This window comes from Natrix helvetica (genome assembly GCF_964273705.1).
Source record: "Natrix helvetica genome assembly, chromosome: 3".
NCBI classification, from domain to species: Eukaryota; Metazoa; Chordata; class Lepidosauria; order Squamata; family Natricidae; genus Natrix; species Natrix helvetica.
In genome coordinates this window covers 40,429,564-40,442,356 of record NC_138549.1, presented here as the reverse complement: position 1 = coordinate 40,442,356, position 12,793 = coordinate 40,429,564, and the positions used below count along the sequence as shown (strand labels likewise).

At 39.5% G+C, this 12,793-nt stretch overlaps 1 protein-coding gene across 1 annotated transcript in view; it reads left to right on the top strand.

Moving 5' to 3' along the window:
- The first annotated feature begins 12,364 nt into the window (after positions 1 to 12,364).
- Positions 12,365 to 12,793, top strand: part of CRLF2 (cytokine receptor like factor 2) — a 39,676-nt gene continuing 39,247 nt past the window's right edge. Inside the window, exon 1 of the mRNA XM_081945965.1 lies at positions 12,365 to 12,605. The gene's annotated coding sequence lies outside the window, so the exon portion shown is untranslated. The remainder of the gene's footprint in view (positions 12,606 to 12,793) is intronic.

The following is a 12,793-nucleotide window of genomic DNA, read 5'->3' as shown; positions in this document are numbered from 1 at the left end:
TTCAGGGAATTGTGATATCTATAATTGCTTCATCAAGAATACACATTTCCTCTTTTCAGAGTTCCTATTTTCACAGCACTTCAACTAAGAAAGAAAAAGAGCTTGTTCTCTGCAAAGGTCTATTGTTAAGATATAATTATGATCAAAATTTGAAATGAAAAGAACTTCAATTCAACTTTCTTTACCCTAAAAAGAAAAAAAAAGAATAAAAGGAGAAGCATAATAACTACTGTATATCATATTGTTGGCATCTCTATTTCTTCTTGAAACTATTAAAGATTTGTATAGCTTAACTACATAGTTACATAGATATCTGGCATAAGTATTCCTTATTGAATCATGTCTACATGAATACTAATTTTGATTTCAGGGGAATGGCAAATAAGTATTGTTCTACTTATTGATATTTATTTAATTATTATAAAGAACCTTATGTCAGGCTTGAACAATTTGTAAAATTCACAAATTCATCTGCAACAGATTGTGGATTCTTAGCACAAGAGACAAGACTTTACCAAGTCAAGCATTACAATAATACAGGTATTAAGACCTAAAAATCCAACTACAGCTTCCCCAGTTGGAAAGAATGCTGAACATAAAGGGGAATCACCAGTGTTTTGAGAAAGGGGGGAACTCTTGAACTTTGGGTGGGTAAACCCAGAGCAAAGAGGTTAATATGATATATATGAAATTAGACTAATTCAATACCCAGCAAGATTATTACTCATCTATTTCATAAAATCATAAAATCAAAGCTGATTGGGAGATGATGGGGCCCAACCCTCAGCCCTGTCAGGAATCTACCACTGCAATCTTTCTGACAAATGGCTCTTCAGTCTCTCGGTTTTTTAAAATATAATTTTTATTGAAGAAATTTTAATTAAATGTTTTGTTTGTTTGTTTGAAACAAACAAATTAAATAAAACAGTACAAATATCAGACATAAAAAATTAAGGAAAACAAGGAGGAATATAGAATAAGAAGAACATAGAAAAAGAAAAGTCTTCAATCTTTTTGACTCTGGTTGCAATGCACTTATATTTTATTGCCTCTAAAGCTGTGTCATAATTCCAGCCGCTCTTTAAACATACCCAGAGAAGGACTTTACTACTCTACAGCAATCTGTTTCTCTTACTGTTAGGATTTTTTTCCCCCTCCTAGTGTCAATTGATCTCTACTTTCTTGTAGTTTAAAACAATTGTTCATGTTCTTTCTGGAAAAACCTTGAAAGATGCTGCTCCATCTGGTACAAGATGCTCCTGCAGATACTTGAAGAAAGGGATCATGTGTCGCCATAGTCTGTTTTCTCTAGGTAAAGCATGCCGTGCCTGTAATCATTCCACATAGGCTTTTCACTCAGGCCCCTCAAAATTGATTACTTTTCTTGGGGCACACTTCTGTTTATTCATGTTCTTTTTCAAATACAATGCCTGAAACTGGATCCAAATAGGCTATTTTCGCTACTTGCTTAAAATACAAAAGAGGTCTTAGGAGATGCTTAGGAGAAGCATCTCCTAAAATAGACAACCATTTAGTATCAGCATCTGGGAAAAACAAGCAGATAAACAACCTAGTTACAGAGGAGGTAGGTGACAAGAAGTCAAGAAGTTCATTTATGCTCTTATGCTTGCTGAGTCAAGGTGATTTCATCATTCTGTAAAATTGTATTCTCTGAATTCACTGAAGTCATGAAAGAAGCACTGTTTAGACCAGGATATCAAACTAGCAGTCCGCAGCCCAGTTGCATCACGCCCCCCCCCCCATTTTAGCAAAGGGGAAAAAAGTCACAATACGTCACATGATAACGTGACGACATGAGTCTGACACCGCTGGCTTAGACATTACATAGGGTTAAATTCACCAGGTAAGCAATCTTTAATAGATGCATTGTTCTTAAAAGTTATCCATGCTTTTTAATATCTTAGCAAGTATTGGCATCACCTGCCCACTCCTTTGTGTTTGAGAGCTTTGTTTGTTTGTTTGTTTGTTTGTTTAATTTGTGGGCTGTTCATCTCTTCTAGAGTTTTTATCCGGATTCTTATCACAAAATATGAGACTGACATTTCACCTCTCCCCACCCCCACCAAACAATTCACTTATTTGGGGGGGAAATTTTTTTCTATTGGGTTAAAACAGTAGTTAACACAACTTTTCAGTGATGTTCATGATGAACTAGCAAGACCAGTGGTCCTCTTAACTCTCTAACAAATTCTACACTCATGCAAGCAGCTTGATTTAGTAGTTGAACCATCCCAACCTAGCCACGTAAATGAATACTGAGTCATTTATCAAACTCTTTCTATAAAGGACTGTGGGACAAATCTTGAGGAACAGGAAGAGCTATAACCAAGATAATGATCAGATAACGTAAATCTGAATCCAAAGCAGTAATCAGGGGTGGGATTCAGCTGGTTCGGACCGGTTCAGGCGAACCGGTAGCTCCGGTGATCAGCTGAGAGTGAACCGTTCGCTCCAATGATCAGATGCCCAAATCTAGGGCAAATGACATGGTTTTCTTAATGTAACACTATAGTTTTAAAGAGATCTGTCTAGTGTATTGCAGAATCAGAGCAGGGAATTTATCACAGCATCTTCATTTATTTCTTTATATTTTTATAGAATTTAAATTGCAATGCCAGGCAGCTGATATTACAAAATTCATCTTAAATAATCCTGTGGAAGGGCTTACGTGGGAAGACAACTTCTTGGACTGCATTAACTATGAAAGGCACAGCGTTCAAACAATTTTGTTTTTCATGCCAAACCTGAATTTCCATTTAATCATGGTTTTTTTTTACATTTCCGATTGAATTTCTACAGTTTTTAGTTTTGTTTCCCCTTTGCATATGATTTACTGCTGAAGTCTCTCTTTCTATAAGAAACAAACTTATAGAGAAGTGTATTTCTTTATCTTCTTGATTATAAATGGCTCATTATATGACTACATTAAATGATCCCCATTTTGTTTTCCACAAATGTGCTTTTGGGTTCTTCAATTTGGTAAAGAACAGGGAAGCAGAGTGAGAGCTGAAGCTCAAGTTATCTCTTATTTGATCTAAAGCAGTGGTGTCCAACCTTGGCAACTTTAAAATTTAAGGACTTCAAATCCTAAAATCCCATGCTAGCCGGGGAATTCTGGAACTTGGAGTTCACAAGTCTTAAAGTTCCCAAGGTTGGGCATCCCTGATTTTAAATCTTCTCCTCCTCTCACTGGGTTCCTTTTCATGAAAGAGTTGAAAGATATCTAGTCCAACCTCCTCCTTGATGCCACGTCTATAGCTGTGATGGCGAACCTTTGGCACATGTGTCACAGGTAGCACGCAGAGCCCTCTCTGAGGGCACATGAGCTGTCACCCAGGTCAGCTCCACCGTGCGTGCGCACTGCCTCCCACCAGCCAGCTGATTTTTGGGTCTCTGCCGGGAAATGCCTGTGCATGTGCAGAGGGCGGGGGTTGCGAGCGCAAGCACATGAATCATGTACGCATGCGTGGGGGATATGGGAAGTGCAGGGGAGACACCCCCCATGCTCCATTTTTGATGCCAGGAGGCTTCAGGGAGGGCCTCGGGAGCCCAGGGAAAACTGTTTTCGCCCTCCTGGAGGCTTGAGGAAAGCCTCTGGAGCCTGGGGAGGGTGAAAAATGGGACTTCTGGAAGTTCAGAAAGGGGTCTGTTTCTGGTCTCCGGAGGCCTCTGAAGCCCCAAGGGAGGACGTTTTTGCCCTCCTGGAGGCTCGAGAAGAGCCTCTGGAACCTGGGGAGAGCAAAAAACAGGACTTCCAGAAGTTCTGGAAGTCTGGAAATGGGCCTATTTCAGGCCTCGGGAGGGCCTCAGGAGCCTGGGGCAGATTGTTTTCACTCTCTCGGAGGCTCAAGGAAAGCCTCCGGAGCCTGGGGAAGGTAAAAATGCCCCCACCAGCATGGTGCAGGAGGCTGAATAGGCCACGCAAGGGTTTTTTTTTTTTTTTTGCTTGTGCATGTGCCCATTGCATTGGGGTTGTGGGCACATGCACACACAATTTCGGCATGCAAGGTTGAAAAGGTTAACCATCACTTCGACAGCTTCCTTGACAAACGACTCTGCTTGAAGATCTCTAATGAAGAAGACTTCATCACTTCAAAAGGCCATCTGTTCCATTGGGTGTTGCCTTATATGCCAGGAAGTTCCTCTTCCTGATCTCTAGCTTGGGTAAGGATAGTTGCAAATCCATACTTCCTTTCATAAATGTATTCAGTACTCTTCCTGTTCTCTTGCTTCTCCCAGTGTCTGTCACAATGGTCCTTTTTTTAACCCAGTATTTAAAAATTAATATAGCCTGCTTCATAGCTATTTCCTAGTTTGTGGTTAAGTTCACAATGTTTACTTTGTTTGTTAGCTTTGACTTGTTAAATTAATAGAGCAGTAAACATTGATTTCTGGTTTAGTGTTACATGTGTGTTGTGGCCCAGCAGGATCTGTTGGAGCTGCTGAGAGACTCAGATAGCAACAAACCCTATGAGTCAGCTATGGAAGATGTGGAGGACCCTGGGCAGGGTTCAGACTCAGAGCAGGAACCAGAGAGGCTGGTTGGCCACCAGGAGATGCCTGAGGCATGGAGCAGTGGGGAAGATCAAAGGGAGTTTGTCCCTGATGCCAGGCAAACAGAGGGCGGAGAAACGGAGGCAGCAGTTACGGAGACAGACTCATAAGAGATAATCAAGCCCAGGTGGTTGTGGCTTGGCCCCTCCCAAGGGAGTATATAAGAAGAGACTTTGGGAGGAGTCCTTTTGTAGGACACAACCGTTCATAACAATCTGGAGAAGCTCTTGTCTGTATCTGTTGGAGTCTGGGTTGCTGCCAACGTCTTGCCTGTGAGTTGTGTTTGGGCTTTCAGCCAACAGAATTATAATTACTGTAAATAAAGAGTGGCAAACAGCTAAGCCTGTGTCGGCGTTCATTACCGGACGGAGGGGGCCAGAACACATGTGTATGTCATTAAGGTTTGTTCTACAAATCATAGTTTTAAAAGACTTAGTACACAGATGTCAAACTTGATTGCATCACATAACATCATGTGATGTATTGTGAGGGTTTTTTGCCTTTGGGGAGCCAGGTTGGGTGTGGCCTGCGGCTGCGCGTGATACATCTGGCCCTCGGGCCGCCAGTTTGACACCCCTGGCTTAGTATGATACATGAACCCAGTGTATATATGTTTTTGATCCACATTTTTCTCATTTGATTTGATATTGTATGGAATTGGATGAAAGCTAAAAAAAGTAGTTTCAGGAAATCGATAATATTAAACTGTTATTTCTATATAAAGCCATAATAAAGAGCAGTATCAAACATTATGCTAACACTTGCAACATTCACCACTAGGTGGCATAGGTACTCAGTCAATAGTATTTCGCTTGTCGTCTCTCCTTTTCTTCTTTCCCCCTTCCCTTCTTTTCCCTCATTTGCTTTCTGTTGCAGCTGAAGAAGCAAAAAATGAAAGTGGAAACAATAAAAGTATCAGCCATCATTAACAGTTAATAGGAACATAAAAGGTCTGAAAAAACACTCCAATCTTAACTAGTTTAAAATATGTATCTGATTCCCATTCTGCCATCTACCGGAAACATTATAGTTAATATTTCATTATAATCCCTTCATGATAAGAAATTAAGGTTTAGTATTAACAGATTTAATTTTGGGAATTGATCATGCTAAATATTGCTAATAATACATGTTTGAAGTGTAATTTGGGTATACCAAAACAAGGGTTAATTGAATCAGAGAACATTCTTGTTTCAGGAGAATGTGACTTCTTTGCTTGCTGGCCCAGCAAATCACCTCTTTTAAGGATCAGGTTGGATAATGAGCTTAATGAACTATGTAATAAGTATTCAGCCTAAAGGAGAACATATCTGAATGCACAGTGGAAATGTGTACCATGTAAGGCTTGGCTAAAATTCAGGAGAAGATCAAAATATGATTGATGCATATGTAAGTATAAAAAATTAAGACGCAAACTTCCAAAAACAGAAATAGCTCTCCCCAAACTACCTTTTAAAAAGTTTCACTAACACCAGGTGGTCAAAATCCAACACATATTATAAAATAGGAGGCAAATATGAGTTTGGTATGAGCTGTGTAATGTGTGTGTGCACTTAATATGAAGATGCTTATTCACTATTTTATTTGCTCCTTTTTGTTTGCTCCTCTTGTTACCTTTTCCAACTAGAAAAACTTTTTGGAGTAAAGGAACTACAACTTTTGTTAACAATCTGATTACTGTTTGGATAACTGCTCTAATTACTTCAATTGGGAAATCTTGCTGATCAGAGCTGATGCTATGCTCTCTTTATTATTTTTACAAATAACTTAAGGTGGCAAACATATTCGATGCATTTTCCTCCTATTTTCCCCCACAATGCCACCCTGTGAGGTGGGTTGGATTGGTGACCCAAAGTCACCCAGAGGGCTTTCATGGCTACGTTAGTTGTACTGAGAAATTGAGAAACTGAGAAATATATTAAAGGAACAATTACATCCAAGCTTTAATTCAATAAATGTGTGTCATTGCACTGTGCTGCACTGTATTGCCTTCTATGGTGATTATGACCATGGGCAAAGATCCTAAAATAGAGGAAATAAGATCTTTGACGTTTCCCTCTTCCAAAAGTGGTGGAGAGTAGAGGAAGTCTCCAGCGGGGAACACAGTAGACAGGCGAACATTGCATAGGCTGAGTTTAACTTATTTATTTATATTTATACTTAGACTTACATAAATGTTTCAAGAATGTTCCAGCACCCTAGGCAGGAGGGTATATCAGTGGAACCAGAGAAGATGCTTCCTTTGATTCAAATGTAGGAAGTTATCACCCAGCCCTCTCCCAGAAAAATGAAATATCATGGGAAATATTGAAAAGGCAGAATATTATATTTCCCTGGATGTGAAAAGTAAGAAACATGTTTTAAATTGAGAATAGCTCCCTGTAGCTTCCTGCCTCCATCCACTTTGTCAATGGGCCATTAAGAAGGCCAAGCTAGTTAACTTTACATAATAAAGAGTTCTCCCCTTCAGCTCCAGGGGTATGGGATTAAGGCATGATAATATTGGTCCTTTACCCAACTCCCCACATGGCATCTGAACTCAACCAAAACTGGATTCAAAACTCAGCCTAGAGGGTTGCCCTTGCATGGGCCCATGTGAGTCTGACAACCAATCAGAATACATTTCTTACACAGGAACAGGAAACAGATAGGTGGGGCCGAACAGATTATAAAAAGCCCTGCAAGCCCTTCTTCAGTCTCTTCTCTTCTCTTTCCTTCTCTTCTCTTCTCCACCAACATTGAAACATGTGATCACCTTTTCTGTTCAGGACTCAGGCCATGTGGTCTTGTTCACCATTAAAACCATCTTTCCAAGCAGCCTCCATGTCTCCAGTGTCTTTTTCCCCACTTGGAGCCAAACTCAGAATGACATTTCTTCCAACACAATCTTAAACAGACTCTTAACCTTTGTTATATCTCATCTGCGAAACTGTGGATCCAGTTCTTTATCTGATGAAATAAGTTTCAGCTAAGCCCTAAAGCACACTGTGATTTTTTTAAATTACAAAGTCATTTTTATGATGTGAGAACATACTCAGTTGAATTAGCTGCATGAATAGAGTCCACTTTTGTTGGACTTTTTCCTACTTATTATTAAATATCAGGTTTTAGTGGTGTGATTGTTTTACCCATTTCATCCATAACTTCCTATAATTTTGGCTTCTCCAGAAGCCAGCCCCTTAAATTGTACAAAACAATGAGGAGACAGTATTTCAGCTTTTTTTAAAGATTGATTTTAATATATTCAGAATATAATTGCTAAAATCATTTTGTTTTGTAAAAGGAGTTTTTTTTTTCATTTTGTATCTCAGAACAATGAAATTGGGCAGAGCAAATTATAAAACAATACAAAAGTTATGACAGTAGTGTTTATATCATCAAGTTCAATTCTACAAAGGTATCCCTATCTCCAACACAGAATTAAAACTTGGGCTCAGAACAGTAACTGTTCTAATGATTTTGCATGTAGTCTTTCAAATACTTCCACGCATTACCCCTTAAGTTACAGAAAACTCCAGAAGCAAAAACACTAAAAAAGGAGAAAGTGGGAGTATAGCATCATTACTGTAGGAAAACTTCCAAAAAGTTTGACAAGCTATTCAATTTGAAATGTGTTGCTACTATTAATAGATTACAGAATTCAGTTTGAGGAAGTGTTGAATTGGTTAGTAATATACAGGTGCTGTTGAGTAATAAACTAATGTGGCCTGTGGTTGTTTTTTGCCCTCTTGTGGCTCCTGCTGGAGAAACACATTTCCTTTCTGTTCCCTTTTCTTCTACCTTATTCAGAAGCAGCTTTTTAATTTTGAGGGCATCAAAGGAAAAACAAGAACATGAGCAAAATAATTTTCTTGTTTACGTCTACTAGAGGCATATAGTTTTGGTTTCTCCTATGTTTGGTTCCTTTTTTTAAAAAAATCCATCCTATTTATGAAACGGATGCAATAAACTAGCTAAACAAAGTTCTTGTACATCAGCACCAGCAAAAATTAAAAGTTTTGCCTATTCTCAACATAGAGATATTGTGGAGTACATGTTTACTATGCAGCTGTGGAAGATGAGCTTTTCAGAAGAAAAGAACTAGTAATTATAAATCACCATTACAAATATGGTTGAATGTATAGGATTATCTCAACAGCCTCCTCAGTTGCTGGGAGATATGCTGTTGGTCTAACCTAAAAACTGGGGAGAGAGAGAAGGAGAAAAGATAAGGAAGTCTATACACAGAATGAACTGGAGGCTGGAGTGAAAGGTTGTAGAGAGAAGTTAAGCACACACAGCAGCTGGTTCCTGTTTGGGAAGAAGAAGTAGAGTCCAGGCCAGGGTGCCTTTCCTGAAAAATGGGAAGTGAAGATCTTGGCACTAATGATCTGTCCCAGAAAGATGTACTTTCTGTGCAGAATGATTTCCAGAACTTGGGGTATGAACTTAATAGTATAGGTTGTAGGCTTATCTTTTCAGAGGTTTTACCTGTATATAAGGAACAAAAAGGGAAGGGCCAGCGTGTAGCAGAGTCTAATGTTTGGCTAAAGGAGTGGTGTAAAAGGGAAGGCTTTGGTTTTATTAGTCATGATGCCTGCAGCTGGTCCAATGAAAAACTGTACAAAAGAGATGGGTTGCACCCATCCAAGAAATGGACTGAGTTACTTGGCATTAAATTCACAGATTTTCTTGATAAACATTTAAACTGAAGAGCGGGGACAGAGAATTAATAGATACAGAACATTTCTGTCCCCAGCAAACTAAAATTCATAGGGTTATAAGTGCATGTAACATAGATGTGTGTGGGGGTAAGATTATCACTCCTGCTGTCAAGCAAAACCAAGCATTTAATAGTGATTGCCATACCATGTGCATGAATCACACAAGTGGCAAGAAAATAGGGGCAGTCAGGCATAACACAGGTTATGTAGACAGTAAACACAAGGTCAATCAAAATGGACTCAAATATCCATACACCAATGCACAGAGTATGACGAATAAAGTGGGCTAATTAGAAATTCAAGTAAAAGAGGGCAGATACGATATTATTGCCATTACAGAAACTTGGTGGGATGAAACCGAAAAATGGAACATACAGCTAGAAGGATTTAAATTATTTAAAAGAAATAGACCAAATAAAAGAGGAGGTGGAGTTGCACTATATATCAGAAATAACTACGTCTCTACAGAAATACAGCAAAACAATGATGAGAACTATCTTGAATGCATTTGAGTCAATATTAAAGGTTGTGGGGGAAATGACATTTCCATAGGTCTATACTACAGGCCACCCAACCAAGCAGAGGAAGTAGATGAAATTTTTGCTAGTCAGCTAACTAAGGTATGTAGGAAGCACACCACAATAGTAATGGAAGATTTTAACTACCCTGACATCAACTGGGAAACAAACTCTGCACCAAGTGGAAACTCCAATAGGTTCCTAACAAACCTAGCAGACAACTTTGTTTTCGAAAAAGTAGAGAAGGGAACAAGGGGATCAGCCATATTGGACTTAATTCTCACTAACAGAGAGGAAATGATAGAAGGTGTTGAAGCCGTAGGAACCCTGGGGACAAGTGACCATGCAATATTGGAATTCAACATTATCCAAACACAAGTAGTAGAACAAAGTCAAACTAGAGTCTTGGACTTTAAGAAAGCTAATTTCAATAAACTTAGAGAGAGCTTGGGAAAAATTCCATGGATGAGAATCCTCAAGGGGAAAACAACTCAAGAAGCTTGGGAAATTTTGAAAAATGAGATTACAAAAGCCCAGTCTAGCACAATACCAACGAAGAAGAAAAATAACAGCTCCGAAAAGAAACCAGCATGGCTGCATAAAGAACTATCTGACAAACTGAAAGACAAAAAAGGTAAGTATAAAAAGTGGAAGGAGGGGGACATAACTAAGGCAGAATATCAGCAAATAGCCCGAGCCTGTAAAGATGAAGTGAGGAAAGCTAAGGCTCACAATGAAGAAAGGCTTGCCACAAAAGTAAAAATTAACAAAAAAAGCTTCTTCCAACATGTTAAAAACAAGAAAAAAGTTAAGGAAACAATTGGTCCATTGCTAGGAGAAAGTGGCAAGAAGGTGACAAGCAACAGGGACAAAGCAGAACTATTTAACTCATGTTTTGCATCTGTCTTTACACAAAGGGATAAAACAGTCCAACCTATCAAAAGCAGCACCACAAAAATCAGATTAGGAACACAAATTGAAATAGGGAAGAAAATGGTAAGTGAGCACCTGTCTACCCTAGACGAGTTCAAATCACCAGGACCGGATGGATTACACCCCAGGGTTCTGAAGGAACTAGCAGACGAGATCTCAGAACCACTGAATTATATCTTTCAGAGATCCTGGAACACCGGGGAACTACCAGAGGACTGGAAAAGAGCTGATGTGGTTCGCATTTTCAAAAAAGGAAAAAAATTAGATCCAGGAAATTACAGACCTATCAACCTGACCTCAATACCAGGAAAGATTCTGGAAAAAATAATCAAGAAATGAATTTGCGAACACCTAGAAGCAAACAAAGTAATAGCCAAAAGCCAACATGGATTTGTCAAAAACAGATCATGCCAGACTAATCTTATTGCATTCTTTGATAATGTGACAAAATTAGTGGACCAGAGGAATGCCGTCGATATAGTTTACTTGGACTTTAGTAAGGCTTTTGATAAGATAGACCATAACCTACTACTAGATAAAGTAGAAGAATGTGGGTTAGACAGCATCACCACCAGATGGATTCGTAACTGGCTGACCAACCGCACTCAACGTATAGTCCTCAATGGAACTGCATCTACATGGAGGGAAGTATGCAGTGGAGTACCCCAAGGCTCTGTTTTAGGCCCAGTACTCTTCAACATCTTCATCAATGATTTGGATGAGGGAATAAATGGGGAACTCATCAAATTTGCAGATGACACCAAGCTGGCAGGAATAGCCAACACTCCAGAAGATAGGCTTAAGATACAGAAGGATCTTGACAAACTTGAACATTGGGCACTATCTAATAAAATGAAATTCAATGGTGAAAAGAGTAAGGTTCTACATTTAGGCAACAAAAATGGAATGCACAGGTACAGTATAGATGATACCTTGCTCAGTAGTAGTAACTATGAAAGGGATCTTGGAGTCCTAGTGGACAACCATTTAAATATGAGCCAGCAGTGTGCAGCAGCTGCCAAAAAAGCAAACACAGTTCTATGCTGCATCAACAGAGGGATAGAATCAAGATCACGTGAAGTGTTAATACCACTTTATAATGCCTTGGTAAGGCCACACTTGGAATACTGCATTCAGTTCTGGTCGCCACGATGTAAAAAAGATGTGGAGACTCTAGAAAGAGTGCAGAGAAGAGCAACAAAGATGATTAGGGGACTGGAGACGAAAACATATGAAGAACTGTTGCAGGAACTGGGTATGTTTAGCTTAAGAGAAAGAAGGACTAGGGGAGACATGATAGCATTGTTCCAATATCTCAGGGGTTGCCACAAAGAAGAGGGAGTCAAACTGTTCTCCAAGGCACCTGAGGGTAGAACAAGAAGCAATGGGTGGAAACTAATCGAGAGAAGCAACTTAGAACTAAGGAGTGACAGTTAGAACAATTAATCAGTGGAACAGCTTGCCTCCAGAAGTTGTGAATGCCCCAACACTGGAAGTCTTTAAGAAGATGTTGGATAGCCATTTGTCTGAAACGGTATAGGGTTTCCTGCCTAGGCAGGGGGTTGGACTAGAAGACCTCCATGGTCCCTTCCAACTCTACTATTGTATTGCATTGTATATAGTGGGATAAGATCTCCACCCAAGAATGGGAAGAAGGGACTTGGCTGGCTGCAGATAGCAGCTTTACCCAAAACCACAGAGGGAAGGAGGATATCAGCTTTTGATAGAGAAGCCCTGGTCTCTGGGAGTAGATTGGCCAGAAGATCCTGAGAGAGATTCTTCCACCAATGGAGAAGCAGTAGATGTTTGATTCAGTGGTTCCACGAGGAAGGAAAGTCATGTGGAGCATGTTATAGAAAATTCCAGCAGTAACACAGTAAATTCCTTTATTTTTACTCTCTCTCATGTCAAGCCCAAAAATGGGGAAGGGAGATGGAGAGAAAGGGCAAGAAAGTAGGAGAGCTAGATGTGAAGATAGTCTCTGGGAGGGGAGAAAGAGAGCAGCAGAGAGAGTTCCAAATAATAACAGTCTAAAAATTAAATTTGCAAAGCAATCCGAATCAG